The following is a 14,172-nucleotide window of genomic DNA, read 5'->3' on the forward strand; positions in this document are numbered from 1 at the left end:
TGTGTGGTTACAAAGGGACCTAACAGTCTTTGGAAGAACATACTTAACTAAGATGGAATCCCTAGCAAGATGCATTACCGCATACTCAATGGCCATACCTGATAAATTCATTAAAACTGTTAACCAATTGAATTTAATTTCATTTGGAAGAATCGGGTACATTACATAAAAAAATCTGAAACAGTCAAAGATTACGAAGATGGTGATTTAAAGGCTATTGATTTTGAATGCTTAAATGCTATGTTAAAATTAAAATGGCTAAATGGCTTTCCTGCTGAACAAAAACTGTATGTGGTATTGTCTCCCCAGAGGTTTGTTAAAAAAAACTGGGTGCTGTAGAGTTTGTCCTTAAATGTGATTTTCAAATTGAAAAATTGCCAATCTTCATTTCACAAACAGGTACTATTATGTTGGAAAACTCATGTACACGCACAATTTCACCCCACATCAAACTATAACTATACGTTTATTTGACGTTTTGTATTGGCCTGGCGTTGAGCTTCGGGGTCCCCACCCCCTCTTCCCAATATGATCAAACAGAAACTCCATACTCCAGCTGTTCTCTGAATCAGACATTAAGAAATTTAGAACCAACTATATCAAGTATCCTGTAAGCCCCAAGACAAAAGAAGCCCATTTTGAAATTACGAGTAATATTTACCCATCCAACGAGCTGCTAAGAAAGAGATTCGGCTTGGACCATAATAACTGTAATTTTTGTGAAACTGAAATTGAAACTACTGACCACCTGTTTTTCCATTGTATGTACTGTGAAGCCTTTTGGCAGGATTTACAGGACAGGTCACTGAGAAAAGCCTGAATGTTACGTTTCTATTGACAACAATCCTACAGCTTGATCTTTCCAATCTAGCACTTCTAACGCAGACTAGAGGACAGAGGTTATTAAAGCCAATCACAAAATCTCCAGAAGCAGTCATTATGTCCCTCCTATTTGAGAGAATCAAATTTTTTAAAGTTCATTTTGAAGGATCCTTCAATTAGTTCTGCTGGCTCATCAATCATCTGTGCCAGGTTGAGATTGTCACACATTGTCACACAAATTCTCAATTAAGTATCTATTCCTTATATGTCACATTTAATAAAAAAGACATCAGAGATTTCCCATGCTTTCTACCCACATTTTGCTGCTGGTTGCTATGGTGTACTCAGGATCTGCTCTTAACAGGAAGCCTTTGGCTCATTTGCTCTACTTAAACTCTACCTCTCAGTTCACCCAACAGGCCTTCACTATAAAAACGTTGCCAATTCAACGATTTTTTTATCAAATTAACACGCCCCACCAGGGACAATAGCAAAGAAGCCAACAATTCATATGATTATGATGCTGCATCATACAAAAATAAGGACACTCTGGTTCTTTGTATTTCACACTTTAACACTTTGAATACTTTGCATGGAATATTAACATGCATAAAGCAGGCAAAACAATCACTACAGTATGCAACGTATTTTATAACACTACATTACTTACATTGTAATGCACTCAAATACAAAGGAACTAAACCATGGATATTAAATATCTCGATTACATTAGACGTACTGTTCATGTTGGTGCTGTGTCAATGTTAACAGCAGTTAGTACGAGTTGTATGCTTGTGAGAACTGAGAACTTCACATCAGTGTACTTAATTAGTGCATCTGTTATAGTAAAAATACCTTATTGGTAACACTTTACTTGAGGGTATTGACATAATCGTGACATGACACTGTCATAACTATGACATGACACTGTCAAGAACGTGTCATAAACGTTAGAAATTATTTTGTGTTTGTAAATAACTTAAGTCACATTTAACATGTTGTGAAGCTGTGATACTCTCTGTTGTTTGCTGGTTGATGTCCTCCACTGAACACACATCACCTTTCATATCCATTCACACAAAACAGGTAATATGACATCAGGCTCTGAACAAGGACGCACATAATTTGTATGAGGAATGTTTTTTTTTTGTTTTTTTAAGGTGTGGCCACCCCGGTAATAGCAAAGTTGTATGTCTTCTTTTGGGATACTGCCTAAAGAAACCGGTTGAGGGACATTTCTTTCGAGACATGACGTTGGATTTGCTGGTTTTTGTGATTTTTCACCTTTAATGTTGACAGGACAGCTAGGTGAGAAAGGGGAGCGAGAGGGGGAAGACATGCAGGGAATCATCACAGGTCGGATTTGAACCCTGGACCTCTGCGTCAAGGCATAAACCTCTCAGTATATGTGCACCTGCTCTACCAACTGAGCCAACCCGGCCACTGTTGATTGTTTTTTATTTGTGTATACGTATGAGAGACTGAAAGAATCTATTATTATAGAGATGAGAGAATTTTATTATTGATGCCCTTACACACTTACAAAGTGACAAAAACGTGGTGGACAACATAAGGGATAACTATACGACACAAGGGTTAATTAACGACTAGGGATGCTGGCTAATTTACGACAGCTTCTGCTCGAAATATAACATAGTTTGCACACATGCTCAATTTGAGGGTTAGTCCAAAACATAGAAACACAATCGGTTATGTTAAATCTACCCACACTTCATTTTAATGGTCATGATTTTCGGGCTGAGGGAAATTCAAACAAATTAATTTGCATTGATCTTAATAGTATACTCTTCCCAATACTATCAAACAAAAACTCCAAACTCCAGCTGTTCTCTGAATCAGACATTAAGAAATTTAGAACCAACTATATCAATTATCCTGTAAGCCCCAAAACAGGACTGGCTCTCAACCAAAATCCAACTACTCACCCCTTTCACAAGAGAAAATATTGTGTTTGGTGTTACTATGAAAAACATTAAGACTGACTTGATTTTGAACAATATGATATTGATGGCGAAGTTTTTCATCCATACCTCCAAATGGAGGAAAACAAAGCCCCTTTTTCTGTTTTTAAGCGGGACCTTGTAGCCAATCATCTTTGTGCTTTGAAACTAATGAAAGGGAAACATGCAACATCTCACCTCCATGCGTATAAGGAGATGAAGGTATTTGAGGACCCCTAGCAACCACAAAAGTCAAATTCACTGTGATTATTATTTCATTATTTATTTTCAGTATTTTATATTTTTTCTATTTGCTTCCTTTTTTATGTATTTTTTTAATGTATTTTTGTATACAATTTAAGTTATCCTTTCTATCCTGTGTGCCTTATGTATGTTGAGAGATGTTAACGTCATGTTCTCTATGCCTTTATATTGTAAATGAATTTCCTCAATAAAAAAAAATAAATAAATAAAAAAAGAAAAAAAGAGAAAAACAGACTACAAAATAAAACAGGAAACTGAAACATACACAACCATGACACCTTTGCCTTGAACATCATTGATATTTCTGTGGAGAACCAGCAGCTTGATCTATCTTTAACTCTAAGCTTTGTAATTTAATGTAATTTAAGCACGTAATTAATTTGTCAAATATTTCGATGCCAGTTCTACAAATGGTATTTCAGAAGTGTGATGGATGGTATATTACTGTCAGCAAGGTCACTGAGAAAAGCCTGAATGTTACATTTCTATTGATAACAATCCTACAGCTTGATCTTTCCAATCTAACCCTTCTAACGCAGACTCGAGGATAGCGACCACTAAGGCCAAGCACAAAAACTCCAGAAGCAGTCATTATGTCCCTCCTATTTGAGAGAATCAAATTTTTTAATGTTGATTTTGGATCATTCAAGTTGTTCTGCCTGGCTCATCAATCAACTGTGACAGGTTGAATGTGTTTCATGTGATGCCGACATGGGCTTACCACACTACTAGAAGAAACAAATATGAGTATGACGCTGCATCACACAGACACAAGTAAACTCATTCTTTGTATTTGACACTTTAATACTTTATGTACTAAATTGTACTCTCGACATTACTGAACATGACGGCAGGCCTTCAATGAATCCTCAAGATTAAAAAAAGGCTGAGTGAATAAAAATGAAGTCTATTCACGTTTATTTATTATCACGTGTGCCACATGGTTTATATTGTCAAAACTGCTCACAATTGCCCTGTGATGAAAATAAGTTTCTATAATGATGAAGTACAAATATTCTAATGTGTTTCATGAGATGCCAACATGGGCTTACCACACACTACTAGAAGAAACAAATATGAGTTTGATGCTGCATCATACAGACACAAGTACACTCCTGTTCCTGGTATTTCACACTTTAATACTTTATTTACATTACATGGACTATTAACACACATAAAATTGCAGACAACATAACAATCACCACAGTGTGCAGCAGAGTTTCCACAAAGTACATTTCTTACAGTGTAATGCAATCAAATACAAATTAACTGCAATATGAATATTAAATATCTCTTTGAATATATTAGACATAAGAGCTGTTCATTCTTGTGGACAATCACTGTATATGGCTCATATGGTTCTGTGTCACTGTTAACAGCAGTTAGTAAAGGTATCTATGCTTGTCTTATGTCAAAATAATATACATCAAGTTTGTCTGTGTACTTAATTAGTGCATGATGCAAGATCTGTTATAATTAGTAAGTTTTGTTTTTGTAAAAAAAAATGAGTCACAGCTAAAGAACATTGGATATATAGAATAACATCACATAAGTCTCTTCTTGGACAATAGAAAGTGTGCACAGTATCTAAATGATGGTGGTATTAAGTCCCTTGATCCAGTTCAGTTAATTCCAAATAACAGCTGTAACAACTGCTATGACTAAAAGGAAACTTGTTTTGTTGATGACTGTAGAGGAGGCAGAAGTTGTTGGCTTTGCTACAGCTGTCGTCACTGTTGGGGCAGCTGTGGTTGTTGTTGGGGCAGCTGTGGTTGATGCTGGGACAGCTGTGGTTGTTGTTGCTGCAGCTGTGGCTGTCGTTACTGCAGCTGTGGTTGTCGTTGGGGCAGCTGTGGTTGTCGTTGGGGCAGCTGTTGTCGTTGCTGCAGCTGTGGATGTAGTTGGGGCAGCTGTGGTTGTCGTTTGGGCAGCTGTGGTTGTCGTTGCTGCAGCTGTGGTTGTCGTTGGGGCAGCTGTGGTTGTCGTTGCTGCAGCTGTGGTTGTCGTTGCTGCAGCTGTGGCTGTCGTTGCTGCAGCTGTGGATGTAGTTGGGGCAGCTGTGGTTGTCGTTGCTGCAGCTGTGGTTGTCGTTGGGGCAGCTGTGGTTGTTGTTGCTGCAGCTGTGGTTGTTGCTGCAGCTGTGGTTGTCGTTGGGGCAGCTGTTGTCGTTGCTGCAGCTGTGGTTGTCGTTGCTGCAGCTGTGGATGTAGTTGGGGCAGCTGTGGTTGTCGTTGCTGCAGCTGTGGTTGTCGTTGCTGCAGCTGTGGTTGTTGTTGCTGCAGCTGTGGATGTAGTTGGGGCAGCTGTGGTTGTCGTTGCTGCAGCTGTGGTTGTCGTTGGGGCAGCTGTGGTTGTTGCTGCAGCTGTGGTTGTTGCTGCAGCAGCTGTGGTTGTTGTTGGGGCAGCTGTGGTTGTTGTTGCTGCAGCTGTGGTTGTTGTTACTGCAGCTGTGGATGTTGTTGGGGCAGCTGTGGTTGTCGTTGGCGCAGCTGTTGTTGTCGTTGCTTCAGTTGTGGTTGTTGTTGGGGCAGCTGTGGTTGTCGTTGCTGCAGCTGTGGTTGTTGTTGGGGCAGCTGTGGTTGTTGTTGCTGCAGCTGTGGTTGTCGTTGGGGCAGCTGTGGTTGTCGTTGCTTCAGCTGTGGTTGTTGTAGCTGCAGCTGTGGTTGTTGTTGGGGCAGCTGTGGTTGTCGTTGCTGCAGCTGTGGTTGTTGCTGCTGCAGCTGTGGATGTAGTTGGGGCAGCTGTGGTTGTCGTTTGGGCAGCTGTGCTTGTTGTTGCTGCAGCTGTGGTTGTTGTTGCTGCAGCTGTGGTTGTTGTTGGGGCAGCTGTGGTTGTCGTTGCTGCAGCTGTGGTTGTCGTTGGGGCAGCTGTGGTTGTTGCTGCAGCTGTGGTTGTTGTTGCTGCAGCTGTGGTTGTCGTCGGGGCAGCTGTGGTTGTCGTTGCTGCAGCTGTGGTTGTCGTTGGGGCAGCTGTGGTTGTTGCTGCAGCTGTGGTTGTTGTTGCTGCAGCAGCTGTGGTTGTTGTTGGGGCAGCTGTGGTTGTCGTTGCTGCAGCTGTGAATGTTGTTGGGGCAGCTGTGGTTGTCGTTGCTGCAGCTGTGGTTGTTGTTACTGCAGCTGTGGATGTCGTTGCTGCAGCTGTGGTTGTCGTTGGGGCAGCTGTGGTTGTCGTTGCTGCAGCTGTGATTGTTGCTGCTGCAGCTGTGGTTGTTGTTTGGGCAGCTGTGCTTGTCGTTGCTGCAGCTGTGGTTGTTGTTGCTGCAGCTGTGGTTGTCGTTGGGGCAGCTGTGGTTGTCGTTGCTGCAGCTGTGGTTGTCGTTGGGGCAGCTGTGGTTGTCGTTGCTGCAGCTGTGGTTGTCGTTGCTGCAGCTGTGGTTGTCGTTGGGGCAGCTGTGGTTGTTGTTGCTGTGGTTGTTGTTGTTTCTGCAGCTGTGCTTGTCGTTGCTGCAGCTGTGGATGTCGTTGCTGCAGCTGTAGTTGTCGTTAGGACAGCTGTGGTTGTCGTTGCTGCAGCTGTGGTTGTTGTCGGGGCAGCTGTGGTGGTCTGTGCATTGCCAGTGGCTGTTTTGAGTAGAAATTGTTGGATCAGTTTCACATTTAGTTCCACATTTCAAGCTAATTTAACAACATACATTTTTCAGTCCACTGTGGTCTTTTCCAGTGCGTTATCTGAGGCTGTTTAACAATTTCAATGATAGAGAGGCTATAACATTCCGATTTTTATCCCCCATTATTTTGAAACTTACCGACATACAGAAGAAGAATTAGACAGATCTTCATCATTTTGGAAAGATGCTTTTACTGCTGAAAAATATAAAATAATATTTTTTTGTTAGATTCAGTTAAGCAATGGCAACTAAATAGCATTAACTAACTAAAATCTGTATTTATACTACTGCTTACTGATAGTCAGACATTATAGTAAATTGCCGTATAATTTAGTGTCACTTTTTGTATATGTTGAAATTAATTTTATTAATTTCTTTACATTATCCACTTCTTTACATTATCTTTGAGACAATAATTTGTTATTATGTTAGATGTAAATGCAAACTAACATTTATAAATGTTAGCATCTACAAATGAGGATTGTCAATGTATTCTATTTACATTGTTTCTGGAATAAAACTTTTTCTTTTTATTATTTAAAAAAGAATAAAAGAAAAAAAAAAAAAGATCTGTCTAATACCAACATACACAACATGGTTGTAACTATAGACACATACAATAATTAAAGCATTTAAAATATGTTTCATCATCTTCAAGAAAAATATTAAACAAAGAGCAGATATGTGTAACACCAACAATTATTACACCGACAGACCGTGGGTGATGATTATTTTGATTACTATTATTGTGGATAATTGCATTGTTATTGAAGAAAGACAGAAAACACAACTTGCATTGATTGAAATTCATTCTAATTCTAATATTCATCATAGAAATACTTACAGGTTTTGTCTGCCGTAGATTTGTCTTGACTGCAGTGATTGAAGCTGTGATGCTCTCTGATTCCACCTGTTGCTGTTTGCTGGTTGATTTCCTCTACTGAACACACATCATCTTATATACCCATTCACACAAAGCAGGTAACATGACATCAGTTTGTGAACAACGTTCAGGAATTGTATGAGTAATGGGGTTTTAAGGTGTGGCCACCCCTGTAATATGTCATTCTTTCGTCTTCTTTTCGGTTACTGGGTAAAGAAACTGGTTGAGGGGCATTTCTTTTCGAGACAGGACGTTGGATTTTTGGGGAAGGTTTTTGTGTTGTGAAGATTACACCAAGTGTTGTTGTCATTGGGCAGCCTAAGGGTGGTTTAGTGTTCATTTGTGTATAGGTATGAGAGAGTGGAAGAACCACACATTCAGGAGAGAATCTATTAATGATGCTCTTAACACCACCTCTTCATGAAAAAAAGGTTGTTACTAAACTTACAGTTTTGTATCCAGACATAGGTGTAATTTAAACATAAGTCCTTTGCCTTGAACATCTTTGATATTTCTGAGTAGAACCAGCGGCTTCATCTATCTTTAACTCTAAGCTTTGTAATTAATGTAATTTAATGTAGTGTAAGCATGTAATGATAATTTGTCAAATATTTCAATGGCAGTTCTACAAATGACATTTCAGAAGTGTGATTAACGGTATATTACATAGTCATAAAAGGTCACTGAGAAAAGCCTGAATGTTTCGTTTCTATTGATTCACACAAAACAGGTAATATAACATCAGGCTCTGAACAAGGACGCACATAATTTGTACGAGGAATGTTTTTTTTTTTCTTTTTTTAAGGTGTGGCCACCCTGGTAATAGCAAAGTTTTACGTCTTCTTTTGGGATACTGCCTAAAGAATCTGGTTGAGGGACATTTCTTTCGAGACATGACGCTGGATTTGTGGGGAAGGTTTTTGTGATGTTCTGGTAAACATTTGTTTGTTTTCCTCATAAAAAGACACCAAGCGTTTCGTCATTGTGCAGCTTATGTATTGATCGGTTTTTATTTGGGGGCCTTTTCCACCTTTAATGTTGACAGGACAGCTAGGTGAGAAAGGGGAGAGAGAGGGGGAAGACATGCAGGAAATCATCACAGGTCGGATTCGAACCCTGGACCTCTGCGTCAAGGCATACACCTCTCAGTATATGTGCACACCCTAAATAGACCTTCTTGCAAAGTACAATTTATTTAATTCTGGTATAATTCAGACCAAAAAAAAAGGGATCACACATTTAAAACGCCTGTCGTTCTCATTAATAGATTCTCCCCTGAAAGTGTGGTTCTTCCAGTCTCTCATACGTCTACACAAGTAAACACTAAACAAAACATAACCTATGGTTTCTAATTATGATTTCATCTTTGTGGGGGTCTCTTTCAAAAAAAAAAAGAAGAAAAAAAAAAGTATGAGTAGTAAAGTAGTAAGTCTATGAGCAGCAAATTTTGAGCATTAAACATTTCATTTTCTGCATTCTGGTGAATTTCTTTGCACCTATTTACCTTTATCTGAATCAATGTATGCTGGAAATATCGTTATGTAAAGGGAAACATAGATTACAATCCAAATATAAAAACATAATGGAATATATTACAATAATGCTCTCAGGCATTCTGTATTGCTTTCATCTATTTATTCTCCTGTAGATCGACTTTTCTAATTATATCTGAGTCAGCACACATGTAGCCTAGAGGCATCATTTACTCTTCCCTCCTCTTTTGCATCTTTTGTTGAGGAAGTAACGTCCTTAAATGTGCATATGACAATTATTCACCTCAATGATACATGAATTCATTTTAATGGATTAATAAACCCCTGGACTGTAATATTTCAGATGTGTTTGAGCAAGATTACTGCTCATGTTTAAAATTTTGTGCACATTCAAAATGTATCCTGTCTGTGCTCTCTGTGATTTGAGGAGTCGTGATATTTTGAGTAAAATGAAGTCATAATAGGCTATTACGAGAATAAAGTCACTATATTTCATTAAATAATCCACCTGCACCATAGCCTGCTGTGCATTACGTGATTGCTCTGCTGATGCCGTAGATGTCAGACCTCCTGACAGACTCAGAGCCCCGTTTGAGACTCTGGTCTCTAAATGACACAAAGTTTAGGGAAGTGGCTGTATGCTGCTCTACATCGGAGGTGGGAAACTGAAACTATGACATAAAATACACAGAGTACAAACATGACACATCTGCCGCAGCATGTCGACAGCAGAGCGCGTCCATTGTAAACCTGAAGCTGCACAGGCTACGGACGGAAGGCGCCCTGCTCGTCTCTATTTTTACAGCGAGAGTGGACACTAAGCGACGCACAGGTCTGCTTCAGAGTTCCGTGTGTTTGGGAAAAGTGCTTTATTTGTGATTTAAATAATGGTACTGATGATTTTTAGAGAACCCCACAGGTGTATGATTTTACTGCTTTCATGGGAGCTCATCCTCTCTGTATGGAAGCTCAGCTCCCACTGGCTCCCACGTAATTCGAACCCTGCATAACCTGCACAATCACGAAAACTCACACTGGTATCTTAAAATTAAAAAAAATGCTACCATTATGTCACAAATACCTCCAGTACAAATCCAACTTCATATCTTAAATGAAAAGTCCTTGAAACGTTTTTTTCTACCCAGTAAACATAGGAACCCAAAAAAGACGTATCTCAAAAAAATGTCCCTCAACAGCTTTCTTAAGGCAGTAAGATAAAAGAAGATGTAAGAATGAGGTATTACAGGGTTGGCCACACCTTAAAAACCCATTACTCTTACAAATCATGAACATTGTTCACAGCCTGATGTTGTATTACCTGCTTTGTGTGGATATAAAAGGTGATGTGTGTTCAGTAGAGGACATCAACATCAACTAGAGGAGCATTTATTTTTGCAGCCTGATCTCACGGATTTCCGTGAAATGATCACGAACTGTTAACACCGCATTACGTGGTGGTGGCACACAATGTGTGAAAATTCTGTGTGGCCACCACGGAAAACAATGCCAATGTAAAGTCAATGAGAAGATGACGTAGCATTAAGAGCGACTATGGTAGCGAGTAGTATGAAAGGACAAAAATCAGCATAGAGATGTTGGTTAGGTGGTGGATGGGTCAAAATCACAGGACATTCAACCAGGAGACCGGGGATCGTGTCCCGCGTGTCACGTTTCCTAAACCCAACTGTCCCGTTGTTGTCCAGCACGTCATGGAAACGTAAGCCCACCCACGACCTTTTACTTAACTTAAGGGGCCGTGTTCATTTCACGGAATTCTTCCGTGGGCCCATCACAGAATTTTCGGTGATTCCGTGAAACTGACACAGATTTTGAGTTAAGGGGCCGTGTTCATTTCACGGAATTCTGTGAGATCAGGTTGTATTTCTGAGATTAAAAGTCAGCCAATGAGCTACTTCGCCAGTAAGCCTTGTTGGAGCCCAGGCTTTGTGCTTTGCCTTGAACATCATTGATATTTCTGTGGAGAATCAGCGGCTTGATCTATCTTTAAATCTAAGCATTGTAATTTAATGTAATGTTAGCATGTCATTAATTTGTCAAATATTTCGATGCCAGTTCTAAAAATGGTATTTCAAAAGTGTGATGAACGGTATATTACTGTCAGAAAAGTCACTGAGAAAAGCCTGAATGTTACATTTCTTTTGAAAAATATCCAACAGCTTGATCTTTGCAATCTAGCACTTCTAACGCAGACTAGAGGACAGCGGTTATTAAAGCCAAGCACAAAATCTCCAGAAGCAGTCATTATGTCCCTCCTATTTGAGAGAATCAAATTTTTCAATGTTGATTTTGAAGGCTTCTTCAAGTTGTTCTGCCTGGCTCATCAATCAACTGACAGGTTGAATGTGTTTCATGAAATGCCAACATGGGCTTACCACACACTACTAGAAGAAACAAATATGAGTATGATGCTGCATCACACAGACACAAGTAAATTCATTCTTTGTATTTCACACTTTAATATTTGATGTACTTTAAATGGAATATGAACACATAAAAATGCAGACAACAGAACAATCACCACAGTGTGCAGCAGAGTTTCCACCAAGTACATTTCTTACAGTGTATTGCAATCAAATACAAATGAACTGCAATATGGATATTAAAAATCTCTTTGAATATATTAGACATAAGAGCTGTTTATTCTTGTAGCCCATCACTGCATATGGCTAATATGGTTCTGTGTCACTGTTAACAGCAGTTAGTAAAAGTTGTATGTGTGCTTGTCTTATATCAAAAGAATATACATCAAGATTGTCTGTGTACTTAATTAGTGCATGACATAAGATCTGTTATAATTAGTGAATGTTGTGTTTGTAAAAAACATAAGTCACAGCTAAAGCACATTAGATATATAGAATAGAATCACATAACACAGGTCCCTTGATCCATTCCAGTTAATTCCAAATAATAGCTGTAACAACTGCTATGACTAAAAGGAAACTTGTTTTATTGCTGACTGCAGAGGAGGCAGCTGTGGTTGTTGTTGGAGCAGCTGTGGTTGTTGTTGGAGCAGCTGTGGTTGTTGTTGCTGCAGCTGTGGTTGTTGTTGGAGCAGCTGTGGTTGTTGTTGGAGCAGCTGTGGTTGTTGTTGCTGCAGCTGTGGTTGTTGTCGGGGCAGCTGTGGTTGTTGTTGGAGCAGCTGTGGTTGTCGTTGCTGCAGCTGTGGTTGTTGTAGGGGCAGCTGTGGTTGTCGTTGCTGCAGCTGTGGTTGTTGTTGGAGCAGCTGTGGTTGTCGTTGCTGCAGCTGTGGTTGTTGTTGGAGCAGCTGTGGTTGTCGTTGCTGCAGCTGTGGTTGTCGTTGCTGCAGCTGTGGTGGTCTGTGCATTGCCAGTGGCTGTTTTGAGTAGAAATTGTTGGATCAGTTTCACATTTAGTTCCACATTTCAAACTAATTTAACAACATACATTTTTCAGGCCACTGTGGTTTTTTCCAGTGCGTTGTCTGAGGCTGTTTAACAATGTCAATGATAGAGAGGCTATAACATTCCGATTTTTATCCCCCATTATTTTGAAACTTACCAACACACAGAAGAAGAATGAGACAGATCTTCATCATTTTGGAAAGATGCTTTACTGTTGAAAAATATAAAATATTTTTTTGTTAGATTCAGTTAAGCAATGGCAACTAACTAAAATCTGTATTTATACTACTGCTTACTGATAGTCAGACATTATAGTAAATTGCCGTAGAATTTAGTGTCACTTTTTGTATATGTTGAAATTAATTTTATTAATTTCTTTACATTATCCACTTCTTTACATTATCTTTGAGAAAATAATCCTTTGTTAGATGTAAATGCAAACTAACATTTATAAATGTTAGCATCTACAAATGAGGATTGTCAATGTATTGTTGTAGGCATTTATATTGTTTTTGGAATAAAACTTTCTTTTTTTTATTTAAAAATGTAAAGAAAAAAAAAAGATCTGTCTAATACCAACATACACAACATAGTTGTAGCTGTAGACACATACAATAATTAAAGCATTTAAAATATGTTTCATCATCTTCAAGAAAAATATTAAACAAAGAGCAGATAAGTGTAACACCAACAATTATTACACCGACAGACCGTGGGTGATGATTATTTTGATTACTATTATTGTGGATAATTGCATTGTTATTGAAGAAAGACAGAAAACACAACTTGCATTGATTGAAATTCATTCTAATTCTAATATTCATCATAGAAATACTTACAGGTTTTGTCTGCCGTAGATTTGTCTTGACTGCAGTGATTGAAGCTGTGATGCTCTCTGATTCCACCTGTTGCTGTTTGTTGTTTGATGTCCTCTACTGAACACACATCACCTTATATACCCATTCACACAAAGCAGGTAACATGACATCAGGTTGTGAACAATGTTCAGGAATTGTATGAGTAATGGGGTTTTAAGGTGTGGCCACCCCTGTAATACATCATTCTTACATCTTCTTTTGGGTTAATGGGTAAAGAAACTGGTTGAGGGGCATTTCTTTTCGAGACAGGATGTTGGATTTTGTGGGGAAGGTTTTTGTGTTGTGAAGATTACACCAAGTGTTGTTGTCATTGGGCAGCCTAAGGGTGGTTTAGTGTTCATTTGTGTTTAGGTATGAGAGAGTGGAAGAACCACACCTTCAGGAGAGAATCTATTAATGATGCTCTTAACACCACCTCTTCATGAAAAAAAGGAAAGGTTGTTACTAAAGTTACAGTTTTGTGTCCAAACATAGGTGTACTTTAAACATAAGTCCTTTGCCTTGAACATCTTTGATATTTCAGAGTAGAACCAGCGGCTTCATCTATCTTTAACTTTAAGCTTTGTAATTTAATGTAATTTAATTTAATGTAAGCATGTAATGATAATTTGTCAAATATTTCAATGGCAGTTCTACAAATGACATTTCAGAAGTGTGATTAACGGTATATTACATAGTCATAAAAGGTCACTGAGAAAAGCCTGAATGTTACGTTTCTATTGATTCACACAAACCAGGCAATATGACATCAGGCTCTGAACAAGGACGCACATAATTTGTATGAGGAATGTATTTTTTTCTTTTTTTAAGGTGTGGCCAGCCTGGTAATAACAAAGTTTTACGTCTTCTTTTGGGATACTGCCTAAAGAATCTGGTTGAGG

General features: G+C 38.9%; 2 long non-coding RNA genes across 3 annotated transcripts; both read right to left on the reverse strand.

Moving 5' to 3' along the window:
- Window positions 1-6,588: 6,588 nt before the first annotated feature.
- On the reverse strand, window positions 6,589-13,385 carry LOC116051703. Of its 2 annotated transcripts, none has more exons than XR_004105406.1 (3): window positions 13,253-13,385; window positions 12,571-12,624; window positions 6,589-6,607 (listed from the first exon to the last, which is right to left on the reverse strand). It is a non-coding gene; the product is annotated as an uncharacterized LOC116051703 (long non-coding RNA). The 2 variants fall into 2 exon arrangements; XR_004105405.2 differs by lacking the exon at window positions 6,589-6,607 and adding an exon at window positions 12,342-12,385.
- LOC116051704 lies at window positions 6,792-7,763 on the reverse strand. The gene is made up of 3 exons (XR_004105407.2): window positions 7,499-7,763; window positions 6,943-6,948; window positions 6,792-6,841 (listed from the first exon to the last, which is right to left on the reverse strand). It is a non-coding gene; the product is annotated as an uncharacterized LOC116051704 (long non-coding RNA).
- Window positions 13,386-14,172: the final 787 nt, after the last annotated feature.

This window comes from Sander lucioperca, chromosome 16, assembly GCF_008315115.2.
Source record: "Sander lucioperca isolate FBNREF2018 chromosome 16, SLUC_FBN_1.2, whole genome shotgun sequence".
NCBI classification, from domain to species: Eukaryota; Metazoa; Chordata; class Actinopteri; order Perciformes; family Percidae; genus Sander; species Sander lucioperca.